This window comes from Perca flavescens, chromosome 11 (genome assembly GCF_004354835.1).
Source record: "Perca flavescens isolate YP-PL-M2 chromosome 11, PFLA_1.0, whole genome shotgun sequence".
Taxonomy (NCBI): Eukaryota; Metazoa; Chordata; class Actinopteri; order Perciformes; family Percidae; genus Perca; species Perca flavescens.
This window is the reverse complement of record NC_041341.1, coordinates 34,718,212-34,729,962: the sequence shown is the minus strand read 5'-3', so window position 1 is coordinate 34,729,962 and position 11,751 is coordinate 34,718,212. Positions and strand designations below refer to the sequence as shown.

Genomic DNA, 11,751 nt, shown 5'->3' with positions numbered 1-11,751 from the left:
AGGTCCCTATGTGTTATCGTAAGGTGCATTGTATCATATGGTTCACATCCCACATTTCCCCAATCTGAGCTTGTGTTAGCTATGACACACTTCCAACTGCTACACCACTTGTCTGAGTTGGTCATGACGCATATGTATATGACTTCCTCTCTTCTGTCTTTGGTGGTGCATGGCACTATGTCACATAGGTCTAATAGGGCTGTGCTTGTGTGTCCCCTAATAAATGACAATGTGATCTGTCCGTTTGTTCTAGTGACCTGAACCTCCCTTCTTCCTCTGTCATATTTGGTATCTATGAACCAAAATAACAACATAACGAGTATGGCTGTAGATATTAGCATACCTACCCAGACCTTCCATGTGCATCCATAGTAGTATTTTTGTCTGGGTTCACTCCCTTGGCCTGATTGCCTAAGTTTGAACGGGAGCGGCATTGTTGATCAAATCAGCTCTAACTTCCCTCAAATCACGGGAAGGTGTAGGTGCTGGGGCACAATGTGGCAGGTGGTGCCAAGCAGCTCCTGCCTGGCCTTTTACTTGGACAGAGTGTGAGGTAACCTCCCTCACTTCGTACGGTCCAAGCCACCTGGGCTCGGCCCACTTTCTCTTGTGGACTTTCACTCGCACCCAGTCACCTACCTTGACACTGCTCTGGGGCTCCTCTTCTCCCGGGGTCTGTGCTCTGGCAACCTGTTCAGATAAAACTGAAGTAAACTGGTCAATGCCTTCATGTAGTCATCATATTCTTGTTTACACACATCCAGGGATGGCATATGACCTCCATCCCTGGGTGGGCCTGGCATTTTTCTTCCAGTCAGTAACTCATGAGGAGATAAGTGTGTGTCAGATCCTGGGGAACTGCGCATGGACATAAAAGCTAACGGCAGTGCTTCTACCCATGTTAGTTTTGTACCTTCACATGCTTTAGCGATTTTTCTTTTCAGTGTCTGGTTGGCCCTCTCCACTAATCCCTGTGATTGTGGATGATAAACTGACCCATATCTGTGTATGATCCCTAATGCCTCTTCTACTTTCTGTAGATGTTTGTTAGCAAAATGAGATCCATTGTCTGATCTTATTGTGCGTGGTACGCCATATCTGGGTACTAGTTCATTTTTCAGCCATTTTACAACTGTCTGTGCTGTTTCATCTTTACTTGGTATCGCTTCAACCCATTTTGTGAATCTGTCTACCATTACAAGGAGATACCTTTTTCCCCTACTCTGTTCTCTTGCCCCATATCTGTGAAATCTATGGTGATGTCTTGAAAGGGGGCTGTAGGCACAGGGAATTTTCCTGCTGGGGCCTTGAATGGTTTCTTGTTATTGTGTTTGTTGCATGTGTCACATTCTTCCACAAAGTTGGTGATGATGTCTGACATCCATGGGTGCCACCATAGTTCTTTCATGTTTGTAAGGGTTCTTCTGGTTCCCTCATGGGTGGGGCCGTGCATGGTTGGGAACAATAGTCGACATAGCTTTGCCGGAGCCACTATGTGTCCAGTGTGTGACCTCCAAATGCCGTCTTTATCCTTGCATGCTCCTTTTCTCTGCCATTCTGAATGTTCGTATGGTCTGGCCTCTTCTTGGATGTCTTTTATGTTTTCTGTGGTTAGTTCTGTTGGTCCTCCCTCTGGTTGCAGTGTCATTTGTCTGGGAGTGTACCCTCCAACTTCTTTGGCTCTTTGGTCTGCTGCTTCATTTCCTTTTGCCACCCTTGTGTCTGCTTTGTCATGTCCTTTGCACTTCATTATTGCCACTGCTACTGGCACTTTTACTGCTTCCAGTAGGGTTACCAGTTGATCCTTGTGCTTGACAGGAGTCTTGCTGGTGGTCAGGAAATTCCTCTTCTGCCATTGTGGTCCATCTATATGCACCGCTCCATGTGCGTATGCTGAGTCTGTGTAGATATTGACCCTTTTCCCTTCTAACCACTGCAGTGCTTTTGTGAGTGCCAATATTTCAGCCATTTGTGCTGATGCAGGTTGTGGTATTATTCCTGAGTCCACTTCGGTGTGTGTACCGTCTGCGTGTTGTTCCATCACAGCATAAGCAGTCACATTTCCATTTTCTCCTTTGTAGCAGCATCCATCTGTGTACAGCCAAGGTTCGTTTTTCAGGTCTGGCCTGAGTTTCAGTTCTTGTGTTGCCACTTCTTCACAGCTGTGGGTTTTTCCGTGTCCCATTTTGTCTGCCAAATTGATGGCTGAAGTTACAAAAGTGATGTGGGGTTGTCTCAGCTCCTTCTGTATTTTCAGTTTTCGTTCAGTACTGAACGTGAATGCATTGCTCTGCAGGAATGCGGTCACTCCGTGGTCCGTGTGGATCTGCAATGTGTGATGCATGACCAGGTGGGTAGTTTTTTGGACAGCTTTCAATAGTGCAGCCAGATGTTGAGCACAGGATGTTTGTCCTTGTTCAATAGTGTCCAATTTCGAGCTGTGGTAGGTTAGCACTAACCTGTCTCCCCCTTTTTTCTGGAAAAGAGCAGCATGAACATGTCCGTTCTTGACAGAAACATCAAGATGAAATGGAATGGTGTAGTTAGGCCTGTCACGATAACAAATTTTGCTGGACGATAAATTGTCTCAGAAATTATTGCGATAAACGATAATATTGTCATCGAGAGACCATTTGCATCTAATATAATGATAATGGCATAATAATGCAGGTACACCTTTTCAAAGATCAATATACTTATTTCTAAAGAATATTTAACACTGGAACTGGAAGACATTTTAAATATCCACAATATGTCTGTGATCTCCTTTAGTATGTCGTCTTTCACGCTGATGTACAGTTGTGGGATTGCCTTTTGTGACACGTAAGTTCTCAGACTACAGACTCTGTACTACATTTTACAATTATTAAACACTAAATATTAAATTTAAATAATATATAATTAATAAATTAAATCTATCTGTATGGCTATATGCCACATGGCCAGTAAATGTACCAAAATAGTTCTGTTTTTCAGTCTTCATTTTGGCGAAGGTGCGGCTTCTGCTCCTCTTCAGGTCGGAGCTTTGTGGGGGCGGGCCGACACACACACACACACACACACACACACACACACACACAGTCCGTGGACAGCTGTAGGCTTGTACCGTTAATGTTCTGTGCATTGTCGAACACATGCAGCCACTTTCCTGAAACCGCTTGCGAGACTGACGAGTCCAGCGGCGTGTATGTCCGAGCCTGTCTCCCCCCCCTCCACCTGCAGGTTGTCAGTTGCGTGGTTTGGAATGAAAGGAAGAAAACGGGACGCCGAGTAACACTGTGGATATCGCTCATATACTTTTTTTTTTGACGGCGCCTTAACTGCAAAGTGCTGCGGGAAACCCTGCTCCAACTCTCAACTAGCGTTTTTCTGTCTCTCTCTCTCGGCCTGGAGTCCCGCCCACACAAAGACCATGCGACTGACAAGAGGGTTCAGTCCTCGTTACGCTCAGGAACCGAGAGTGTTCCTCCAGTCTCTCTGGTAGAGAGAGACGAGGAAAACAAACAAACATGCAAATGGGAATTATCGCGGCCGGAAAAATTATCGAGCTCATTTTTTTTTATCGTGCGATAACTCTATTTATTGACTATCGCGACAGGCCTAGGTGTAGTCAGGTGCAGCCAATATGGTGGCCTGGGAGAGTGCTTCCTTAGTGAAGGAGAAGGCAGTTTCAGCTTCAGGAGACCATTGGAGGAGAGCATTTAGGTTTCTGTTTCCAGCTTCAGCCACTAGGTCTCTGAGTGGTTGGATGAGGAGGGTGTAATCAGGGATATAGTTTCTGCTGTACCCCGTCAAACCCAAGAAAGACAACATGTCCTGTACTGTTTCTGGGCGAGGATGCTGGAGAATGGATTCTCGATGTTGGCTGGATAGGGTCTGACCTGTGGCAATGACTTCTCTTCCCAGGAAGGCAACCTTCCTCCTGCAACACTAAACTTTTTCCTTCTTGACCTTAAAACCTTTGGATGCAAGAAATGACAGGATGGTTCCTGTAGCTTGCAGGCAGAGCTCAGCGGAGGGTGCACCAAGGAGAATGTCATCCACATATTGGAGCAGGATGATGTCTTCTGGCAGAGAGATTTGGGTTAGGTGTTCTCTGAGTACGTCATTGAAAATGCCAGGAGAGTCTCTGTAGCCTTGGGCCATATCTCTGTGTTTGAATGGCACATACACTCCAAAGTTGGTTGAGGGGTGTTCCATAATAGGGAAAGCTCCAGCCCCCCCTTTTTGGAGTCTGTCTCTAAGGTCATATACTCTTCTTGCTTCATCCATGACCTTCGCTTCTCCTTCAAACACCTTGCAGCTGCAGTTTCTGCATGCCTCCATCGTGTGGGGGACCCCTTTTGGTGAAGTGTTTTATAATTCTGTGCTGCTGTTCATCTTCATCATCAGTAGAGGATACGTCAGATTCCTTCAAGCTAACCGCTGAGGTGTGGCTGGAGAAGGTATAGTCAGAGTGTTGGGAGCCTTTATCTGAGGGGGCATACTCATTTACAAATCGATCAAAAGGTGGTCTCACTTGCAGACCCCCTCTAGGAGTGCTCTGGGACTGAGGTTGGGGCAGGAGTTGAGGCGTTGATTGTGATGGTGGCAGTTGGAGTGATGCAGTCGATGGTCCTGAGGGTCCTTGGCCTGATGGTGACTGTGTCCCAACCATGGATTCCCCCTTGAGCCGGCTCATTTCTGCTCTGGTGTTTTCCATTTGATTTTCTAGTTTGTCAATTGTGTCAGTCAGGTCGGCTGTGCATTTCACCAGATTTGCCAGGTCGTTGTGTTGGGGGATGTCCAGCTCCAGAACTCCTCCATTCACTTCCAGCACACCTCTCTTTACTGGCACCACAGGAGCTTGAACCACTGTTATAGCCTCGTAGGATGGAGGTGCTGTTGGTCGTGGTAGGGAAGGGTACACGCTGGCAGTGGCTGTGGTTGGGTTATTATTAGTCTTTTCTGGTACTACTTCAGTTGTGCCACCAGATGTTGCCAACTTATCATTTTTCCTTTTCAGTTTACCCAGCAGTTCAGTCAGCCCCCTTGTGACATCTTTCTCCACGGCCTTCTTTTGTATACGCCCCATGCAGGCCCCCACCTACTACTCCCTTTTTCTTTCCATTCTGTGTCTGCCACTCGTGCCTGACTCTCTGCTCTGATATTCAAAGTTCTCAATACACTCTCATCTCTCCCTATGTCTGCCAACAGTCCTTCCTTTTCCCACTTACAGAGTATCTTTTTCCCTGTCTCAACCCATTGTTTCTGCTGCCCCCCCGGTGCTTTCTTCCCCAGTTTCACCAACAGAAAAGCTTTCAGTTCTTCCATTTCAGCACTGTATGCACAATCTTTCACTTCTTTATGCCATGATACAGTTCCCAACAGCACCCGAAACACACTATATATAAGAAACCGTATATATTTTCAACGAACAATTGTCTCTGCTTTTCAAAGTGTCAATTTGACTCTGTAACGTCAGTCTGTCTCTTGTCCTGCTGTATGTTGCTCTCAAAATCTGAGTCTAGCTCTAAACTCACTTCGTCACCACTACCTGTTACTGTTTCACTCTTTTCCTAAAGTATTCTCCCCTGTCCGTTCGGACACTTCACACAATGAACCTTCACTAGTAATTGTTTCTACTTCAAGCTGTGCCTTATTAATTTTATCCTCTTCACAATATACTTCAAAATCTGCCTCCATATCGAAATGTAAAACGTTTTCTGTCATTGCATTGAATTCACAATCATTGGCTTTTTACAGTATCTACCAACCAACCGACTGAATAACCAACCATTGGCTTTTTACAGTATCTACCAACCAACCGACTGCGATTCCTCTAATTAAGTCAAATTAAACCAACTCTCCGATTTTTCTAACCAAGAGCTTTTTACGGTTTTATTTCACCCAATGTACTCAACTTTCCGACCAGTTGTAGATCAAAAGCTTTTTACGAGTCTCTTATAGCCAATTTATAGGTCTCGTCAGACCATTGAACCTTCGAAGGTTTACCTCTTTGATTTTAGTTTTGCCCAACTCTCCGGTCTCAATGAACCAAGAGCTTTTTACAGGCTAATTTAGATTTATTTTTTGTTGCCCAACTCCCCGGTCACTGCGGACCAGGAGCTTTTTACAGGCTAATTTAGATTTATTTTTTGTTGCCCAACTCCCCGGTCACAGTGGACCAAGAGCTTTTTACAGGCTAATTTAGATTTATTTTTTGTTGCCCAACTCCCCGGTCACTGCGGACCAGGAGCTTTTTATAGGCTAATTTAGATTTATTTTTTGTTGCCCACCTCCCCGGTCACGGCGGACCAGGAGCTTTTTACAAGCTTTCTTTAGATCAAATTTTTGCATTTTCGTTTTACTGTTTAGTTTTCTTTTATACTCTTAAGATTTCATTCAATTTACCAACGGCACTCTTGTTCTTCACTCAAAAATTTGGTTATGCTCAATGTGCAGAAGTTAGATATTAACAGGTTTCTGCTTACCTTATTTTTGACAGCGTGCTGTTTTGAGTGAAGGAAAAACTGGAGTCCGTCCTGTCTGCTCGATTCGGGGGAAAGTCCTCTGGCGCCACTTAGTGTATCGCGTCGGGGTCACCACTTTGTGCGTTTCAAAATCCACTAAGTAGGCAAGGAGAGGATTTAAAAGTTTAACAAGTATTTATTTAAGTAAAATCATAAGAGCATAAACATGTACACGGGTCCAATTGAGCAGGCACACAGGCTTCTCTCATCAGACTGAATTTTCTGGCTTATACATGAATTCATATATCAGTCTCTAAGAGCATTTTGATTTGTTTATTAAAAGTTGGAGGAGTACCGTGGTTTAGACTTAGCCTCCCCTGGTTGGTGCACAGACTGGTCCCAGTCTTTTGGCACACACCCTCTTCATCAGTTCTTAGGCAGACTTTAACTATGCTGATGGTCAGAGAGAACAATGCGCTGCTGTTGCCTGTCACAGGTTGAGGAGTAACTTATTCTCATAGTCAAACTGATATCAAACTGATATTAACTTTGTTGCTGCACTCTTGTTGCTTTCTGACCACCGTCATACAGTGCTGCTTTCTGCACGTACAACAGTATCCTTTTCTCATTTTGCATGACTAAGCTGTCACAGTGCTCTTCCACTAAACACAACTATAATTCAACTATGATTTGTATCCTCATAAAGCATAGCCAGCTTGACTGATTATTTTTATTTCTTACACATACATTGCATATATTTACACTTTGAATTTCGTCATGGTATTTATATAACACATACTCTATGGTCTTACAAAGCTAACGTTTTTGACCGATTACAATTTAATCATTTGTTGTGAGCTGGAGAGTAGAGATGGTCCGATACCATTTTTTGCTTCCCGATACCGATTCCGATACCTGAACTTGCGTATCTGCCGATACCGAGTACCGATCCGATACCAGTGGGTCATATATTTTATTATGTTTTAACAGCTGTATACTACTATCTCTGTATGGATGGGATATGATTTCTATCTTTGTTGTCTGTCTGGCTCAAGTTAAACTCTTTGTAAAACATGAACAAACACAAATGCCACAGAACTTTCTTTTATTTTCCAGTTTGACAGTCAGTTATAACGGAAAAAGAACATAAATAAACTACTTTAACGCAGATTTTCTTTAGGGCTTTATTACATGGTATTGGATCGGTGCACAAACTCCAGTACTTCCCGATACCAGCGTTTTGGGCAGTATCGGAGCCAATACCGATACTGGTATCGGTATCGGACCATCTCTACTGGAGAGCTCTCGTTATGAGAAGCTAGCTATAGCTCTGTTTGCCATTCATTCCAATGGGGAAACATCGCTGCTAGAATTTCGACATGCATTCCGGTGGCGTATTCCCTTAAGCTTTCCTTATTGTTTGTATATAACTGCTGACTCAATAAAACATGATTTTAGTTGGATCTGTTTGTCGGTCTTTAATTTTGCAGTGTTACTGTGATATATATGTATGGCTATAATTATCATTTTAGGCTAATGTAATAGCCCGTGTTAGCAGCAGGGTTACTCCTGAGTGTACCCTTATGGTTGGTTTATGTCTTAAAATAATGGCCAGGATTTCTGGGAAAAGGTACGATATGTTAGTTTCAAAACATCACTGCAGGTTGATTGTTTTTCGCAGCAGAGGTTGATTGTGGGCGAGAGGGCCATAACACTGTCTTGGTTAGCTCGCCGAAGCTCTACTGCCACTGTCTCTGCAACGTTAGCTAATTTAGGCTAACTATAACCAGTTAGCTTTGTATGTAACGTAACAAAAACCCACCCATCTCAGAGGAGCGAAGCTTAATATTTCATTCAATACAGTTATGTACAAAATAAGCACTAACGCCACAGGTCTTATGTTGGCAACGTGGATGCAGACGACTGCCTTAGGAGTTTACTATATTGATATAGTAAACTCCGAAAGCAGTCGTAATATTTACCTAGTAGGCTAGGCTAACACTGTTGCGCTAACGTTAGCAAAACATCGGCGTAGCTTTAGCTAGCTGTCTAAACTTGTCTCGAGTCCGGACCTTTAATTGTCTATGGTCCGGACTCGAGTACCACAGCCCTGACAGGTAGATATCACTTAGCTGAACAACCACAAGCTGCAACTTTTCTGATTGATACATGACTCTTGCATATGACCCCAATCTGCCCCTCTTATGGCTTGAAGCCATAACCTCCACCGGTTTTTGACAAAGCATGCTTCCCCCTAGGTATGTTAAACATCAGGCACCCATCACTGGCTCTGTTTGTACAATTAACTACGCAACAACTCCTTGGCATTTTGACTTACGCGATGCCTCTACTAGCTAGCTAGCTAGCTACACAAAACACGTCTTCTTTCTGCCCCCCGGTTGCGTGCGCAAGCAGTGATGACGTTGACAATAAACCCATGTATGGAAAGCATTGCTTGTTGTCTGTCTGTGTCACTTTTCCATCTCTTCACCTCGCTACACTTGCTCCTCCACCTTGTTGTGGTCCACGTCCACAGTAGGGGCCACCTGCATAGGCTTGCAGCAGCCGGCACAGACGTACTTGAGGAAGCAGAGGTAGGCACTGCCAGACACGATGACCGTAATGATGATGGTGGCGCCCCCGACTGGCAGCGTTCACATGGTCGGGATGAGTGTTCTTCTTCTTCTGTTATTTTGGCGTTTGGCATAACAACTTTTAGCATGACTGCCACCAACGGTTGGCCGTAGCCTAGAGCATCAGGGGACTGTTTCACAAAACCAAGATAAGGGATTAAGCCGGGATTTCCTGGTTATCCTGGATGAATTTAGCCTTGACTCGGTTTCACGAAAGCAGAGGCACATAAATCACCATGGAGATTTATTCTGTGCAGCTAGCCTGGTCCTGACCAGGCTAACAGCCAGGATTTATTTAATCCTGGAACCTTTTCTGTTCACTCAGCAGTGGTTTTACACTTTTGTTATCAGCCTGGATTAAAATACAATAGGTGCATATTGCTGTTCACTCATTCATTCATTCATTGTTGTTACTGTTATATTGCTGTATGAAGACTGCTGTTCATATTGTTGTAAGAAGTTTGATGAATATATTATGGCAGTTGTTGAGATAATTAGAAAAGGCTGATAACATTTCAAATGAGTTTTAAATAAAAGTCTGTTACTAAGGGCAATACATACAATGCTGTACATTTCTATAGTTCCCCAATGCACCTTAAATTATTTTAGTTTATAATTTCTTTTTTTATTCTTTAACAATAAGGATCAATTTTGTTCTGCTTCCATGTGCATTGTATTTGGCATTCTTAGCACACAATTTGAGTTGTCCAGTAAACTGGGACTATAATTTGGGAGGATTGTACAATTTTAAGAACATATCCTAACTGTACAATCCTCCCAATTTATAGACTTAGTTCACTGGACCAGTAACTATCTAGTGTTATAGGCTACTGTACATTCATGTAACAACAGGGAGAGGACACCTTAATGGTTTTTGACCTTCTATTTTGCCTGGGGGGAAATGACTGATGAATATACTCTGTTCCATTCATGTTTATAGTGTGCATGGAATTTATCACTTTATTATCTTTATAGTTTCTAGATTTTACAGTGCAATTTCTTCAGTGTCTTTATTTTCTATGTCCATATATACCAGGGAGCAAGGCATATAATATGTAGAGAAGGAAACTCGTCCTCTATAAAAAATTTAAAAAAACGCGAGAAAAAGCGTGACAGATAATAGCGGACGACTAAATGATAGTCTAAAAATATACATTTATGAACTACTGCTCTTAAATGAAACCATTCAATGTGTCACTTGTCATTTGCAAAAACAAACACCTGTACACTTTGCATTAAAAGCGAGTAGTGGAAGTTAATATGACTTCCACTATGAGGGAGGTACAGAGTGAAAGAGATATTTACGCTTCATATTCTAGCGTTATAGAAAATGGATCTTCATGGTAAATTTCCTGAGTTATCTTCTGCTTACTTTTAAGACAAAGAGTACAATTGTTAATTTGTGCAAATGATTAGTAGCTTAATCATTGAATGGTAGGATTATGACGGTTTCCATTCAGAGCAGTGGTCAGTTAATGTATATATTTAGGCCGTGATCGTCTGCTACGCTTTCTCTCGCTGTTTCAGTACAGCGGCCGTGTTATTTTCTTTTTATTCAAATAATGTGTTTCACGTCATCATACTTCCACAAGAAGCTGCTGCTCACTCTGTATAAAGTATGTACAATGCGTATTCTCCATTTTGGCATCAGTAAATCTGTGATCGACTTCGCGGTCTTTTGAGGAAATCCGTGGAAGCGCATTTATCTGAATTAGTTCAGCCTGGCTCGACCAAGTCGCTCCTCCTCAGCCTGGCTTGGCCTTTGTGAAACGCACCAAGCCAGGATGCACAGATTAGACTAGGTCAAGCCTCGCTTTATCAGTTATCCTGGATTTATATATTCTGCTTTTGTGAAACAGGCCCCAGGTGTGTGAAAACATGGAGGCCACAATAACAAAAAGATTTTCTGCTGTTTTCTTATACGAGTATCCAAACAGCACATCGCCATGTGTTTGTTTGTGTTATCTGCAGGACAACCAACGGGAAAAGACACGGATAATGTGTTTTTTTTTTTATACATAGGCCTAAGTATGAATAATTTTAAACATATTATGTCTGTGTATGTTTCTTGGCAGAGGCATTTGTCCACAATAAACAGTTTATTGTCATTAAAATATGTTCAGTAAACCAAAGTCGTCTCCATCAAACGTCAGTTGTCAACAACGCGTCGCCAACTCGGGAACTCGGGTATCAAAATCCAGCCCGAGTTTCCCACCTCTGATTCCCACAGGAGCTTACGTGAATGGTGACGTTTTCACTCGGAAAAACGTTTTTCCGATGTCCATGAACGCACGGTAAGGGCCTCTTTACTGTGAGAGACGGATCAGGGACCCCCTTTGTATAAAATTAAGTTGCATATTAAACCTGGCCTGCAATAATGTAAAAGGCGGTGACCTAACGCCTTTATACATAGCTTTTGCCATAGAATAGCCTACTAAGCTATTTAAATAATAATCGTTGACATGATTTTATTAATCCAGGACCCCCTGTTAAAGATCTCTATTCTCTTCTATTTCTATTAAAGCCCCACCCTTAGCTTTTAGTCACCTAAAAACCCGGAATAAGATCAATGGACACATGGGCTATAATCATAGACAGTATATAAGAAGGCTATAGCCTAATAAATCAATGATTGAAAAGTGAAAAAAAGTCGAAGTAAAGTCCAC

General features: G+C 42.9%; 1 pseudogene; it reads right to left on the bottom strand.

Moving 5' to 3' along the window:
- Positions 1–635: 635 nt before the first annotated feature.
- Positions 636–4,146, bottom strand: LOC114563697 (uncharacterized; annotated as a pseudogene).
- Between the last annotated feature and the right edge of the window lie 7,605 nt (positions 4,147–11,751).